This window comes from Chiloscyllium plagiosum, chromosome 5, assembly GCF_004010195.1.
Source record: "Chiloscyllium plagiosum isolate BGI_BamShark_2017 chromosome 5, ASM401019v2, whole genome shotgun sequence".
In the NCBI taxonomy this organism is placed as follows: domain Eukaryota; kingdom Metazoa; phylum Chordata; class Chondrichthyes; order Orectolobiformes; family Hemiscylliidae; genus Chiloscyllium; species Chiloscyllium plagiosum.
The window spans coordinates 62,476,988-62,479,662 of record NC_057714.1 but is presented as its reverse complement, the minus strand read 5'-3'; positions in this window follow the sequence as shown (position 1 = coordinate 62,479,662).

Genomic DNA, 2,675 nt, shown 5'->3' with positions numbered 1-2,675 from the left:
GCGCCACCGCTCTGGTCATCCAAGGTTCCTTTATCTTACCACTTCTTGCCTGTCTCAGAGGGACATATTTATTCATCACATGCAACAACTTTTCCTTAAACAGCCTCCACATGTCTATAGTCCACATGTCTATACTTCTCTGAAGAAGTAATTCGCCTAATGTGATTTCCAAGTCTTTTCCATGTAGCTGTGCATTTTTTTTCCTTTCTTCATAATGATCCAATATCCGTTTGAAACCTCAGTTGACCTTCATTCCACTATACTGTCAAACAGTGCATTACAGATTCCAACCAGACTACATGAGAAGAAAAGGTCCATGCCACAATTGCTTCTTCTGCCAACCTCCTTAAATTTATAATTTGGATTTGATCTTTCCACCAACTGAAACAGTTTCTGGCTCTATTTAACTATAAATGCCTTCTTGTCAGTCAGGAAGCAACATTAAAATATTAATGTCTGAACTGTCTTGAAAGCTCCCTGAAACATGACTATCACCAATTTGCAATTTTTAAATCTTCACATCTTATGTGATATGAAAAGATTCATATTATAATTCTAAAGTGGAAGAAAATATTGTAAGCTTGATTTGTATTTCTATATTGTGTTAAAAGGTGGGGTAAGGCATAGTTTTAGTTTAATTGTAGATTTGTTTTGAGCAGTGTATAGTGTCTAGAGATTGTTTACATGCGGAGGTTAAATCTTGAGTGAACTGCCATAAGCAATTCCCCCAATTTGCAAATTGAACAAGGAGCTTTCACATGGAGATAGGGTGATCCCTCACTGTGATATGTGTGTCTGTAAGGTTGTTGAAGCTAATGAAGTTGTAGTTTTATTTCTGATATCGGTAATAGTAAGCACCAGGGGGATCCAAGATGGCGGCGACCCAGCAAGTCTGAGTCTATAGTGCTCCTCCCAAGACTTGGGCAAAGTGGGCCACCCACCCCCACCACACTCACCAAATCATTTAAAATAGCTGTTTAATTTAATTAGTTGCTTAGTATTAAATTTAAACAATCTAATCTTTAGTAAAAATGACTAAAGGGAAGGGAGCCCGCAGCTCTCAGCAAGCAGGAACCCCTCCCCCACCCTCTCCAGCTGTAGCAGAGGCGTCCACAGCCGCCCCGGGGGACTTACCTACAGTGGCAAGCCTTGTGGAAATCATCTCCAAACTGGTTGCAAATATCGACGCTTTCATTGAAGAATCCCGAAGTCAATGGGACTCACTCTCGGCTGCGCTGTAAAAGCACGACCGAGACATTAAAGAAATCGAGCGCCGAGTCGGAGGGGCGGAGCTAAAGGCCGCAATCTCCGAAACTACAGCGCAATCAGCCGTGAATCAGGTCCGGACTCTCGAACAGCGAGTCGGGACCTTAGAGAATCATATTGATGACCTCGATAATCGAGGTCGCCGAAAAAATATTCGTTTGCTGGGTCTTCCCAAATGGGAAGAGGAAGGGCAGCTTACAGCATTCTTCGAGCAGTGGCTGCCACAGCTTTTAAATCTGGAGGTTGGATCAGGCCAGGTAAGGGTGGAATGGGCCTACCGGGTTGCAATACGAGGGCCCGGCTCGAACCAGCGTCCTCGCCCGGTCCTGTTCCGGCTGCAGAGCTATAGGGAGAGGCAGATACTCCTAGAAGCCTCTAGAAATCTTGGAAAAGATTCCCAAGCCATGATCTATAAAGGATCCAAGATCATGTTATTCCAGGACTTTTCCCCAGCTCTGGTCCGAAAGAGGAAGGCATTCGATGAGGCGAAGAAGTGTTTAAGGGACTTAAATATTCAGTACTCCTTACGCTACCCAGCGACGCTACGCTTTAACCACGAAGGATCCATGTATAACTTCGGATCGCCAGAAAAGGCTAAGGAATTTTTGGGCTCTCTTAGATAAATTGTAAGAGATAATGGATGTTGGTTTGCCTTTCACCCACTCCGGTTTATATCCCCCCGTTTTTCTTTTTTCTTACCTTACTGTTTAATATTATCCTGGGGGGTGGGGAGAGGGATTTATTTATTTGTTCTCTATTTAACGATTTTCTCCCCCCCTTGGGGTTTTTAAAAATTATTCTATGTATGTGTGTGTGTATGTATATATATATGTGTATATATATTGTAATTTTTTGTTATATGTTTATATATGGTATTAACATTACCAAATATATCCAGGTGTTGGTATGGATGGGGGTAGGGTGCTCACTGCTAACTCTAGCTTTGTATTATATCTGAATTCTCCTAATTTTATTGAGGAGTGCCTGGGTCAAGGGTGGGGCATTGGTTGGGAGAGGATACGATGGACCTTTGGAAAGGAAGTGACACCCCCTGGGAAAAAGGGGGAAAATCTCCATTTAAATATATTTTATATTTTTTTTATTATTTAGAAATAGTTTTTTATTATACTGTTGTGAGTGTATTAGAGAATCTTTATTTTTGTGAATTTTATATGCTCTATGCTCGGGATGTATTGGATAGGGTTTCCCCTCCCAAGGGGTCTTGGATTTGCCCGGATGATTATGGTTGATCAGTCGGTTAAGTGGTGCACCTGGAATGGCAAGGGGAGTAATTCGCCAGCCAAAAGGAAGAAAATATTATCAGATCTTAAGAAAGAAAGAGTCGATATAGCTCTCCCACAGGAGACACATCTCTTGGATAAAGAGCACTTGAAATTACGACAGGGTGG